The sequence below is a fragment of the Dendrobates tinctorius genome, unplaced genomic scaffold (assembly GCF_039654945.1).
Source record: "Dendrobates tinctorius isolate UK_male_01 unplaced genomic scaffold, ASM3965494v1 ptg000270l, whole genome shotgun sequence".
In the NCBI taxonomy this organism is placed as follows: Eukaryota; Metazoa; Chordata; class Amphibia; order Anura; family Dendrobatidae; genus Dendrobates; species Dendrobates tinctorius.
In genome coordinates this window covers 7,507,248-7,508,590 of record NW_027361937.1, presented here as the reverse complement: position 1 = coordinate 7,508,590, position 1,343 = coordinate 7,507,248, and positions in this window count along the sequence as shown.

Genomic DNA, 1,343 nt, shown 5'->3' with positions numbered 1-1,343 from the left:
AGAAAGAGAGGAAAGGCAAAGTCTTTTGTGCACCCTCCCAGTCAAAGCAAGGGGGAGAATGTCTCAGCCTGGTAATGGAGGTAAGAGGAGCCCAAATTCTGGAGTTTGCACTGTGCAAATGCAAAATCCTCCTGGTGCATATGAGAAAGTGCAGGCAGCTGGCCTCCAGTGCATTAGTAAGTTTGAGCCTTCCCTGCTGCAGATGCATTTCCTGTTTGCTGGCTGCCCTTCTGCAGAGTTCCTGCAAGGCAGGGCTTCCATGCAACAATGTCTGGAGATCACCACTCTTAGTGCAAGTTGACATGGCTGCACTGGCATGCATGTACTTTGCATAGCCTACTGCATCTAGTCAAGTCAGCAAGCAACAGGTTAAAAATTCCATGCACGCTTAATTTAATATTTTTCTCTTTTTATTTTGCATTTTTTTCATGGTTGCAGCTTTAGGCATTTACTACTTAGCATTTTTCTTATTTTTTGCATATTCATTTGTGATTTTATTTTGCAAAGTTGCAAATTATTTCTTGTGCACTTTATATTTGCAGGCATTTTACTATCATTTTTTAAATATATATATTTTTTTTTTTTTTTTATAATTTTGCAGTTGCATTTTTTTCTTGTAAGTTATTTTATATTTGCATTTTACTAACTGATGCAAGCTTAGAAAACCAGTTGGGAGTAGCAACATCATAAATACCTCCCAACATAGCAGGCCTTACCAAAGAGAAGTCCTTCCAGCCATCACATTAGGTGGGCGTTATTTAAATGGAACTTTTCACCAGGTTTGGCCAATACGAGTTATGGCCACTGCTTTTCGGGGCTGATATGTAGTATTCTACATTGCTGTATATCTGCCCCAGAACCGATCTGTAAGAGAAGAAAAATAACTTTTTTTTTTTATGTTCACATGGGGCGGTCCGATCCGATGTGCGGCGCTGCTCCTGGTCCGGTGCCTCCCATCTTACGATCCCAGTCCTCCTGCTTGCTTCATGTGGATTACGCATCCCTGCATCATCCACACAGTCTCCCCGAAATCACGCTCCTGCGCAGGCGTACTTATCTGTCCTGTTGAGCGCAGAACAAAGTCCTGCAGTGCGCAGGCGCTGGGAAAAGTCAGAGAGGCCCAGCGCCTGCGCACTGCAGGACTTTGCTCTGCCCTCAACAGGGCAGATAAGTACACCTGTGCAGAAGCGTGATTCCGGGAGACTGTGTTGATGATGCTGGGATGCATCATCCACATGAAGCAAGCAGGAGGACGGGGATCGTAAGAAGATGGGAGGTTCTGGACCAGGACCAGCGACACCAGTTAACTAAAGACCAATTTTATACGTATCCATTGCAAACGC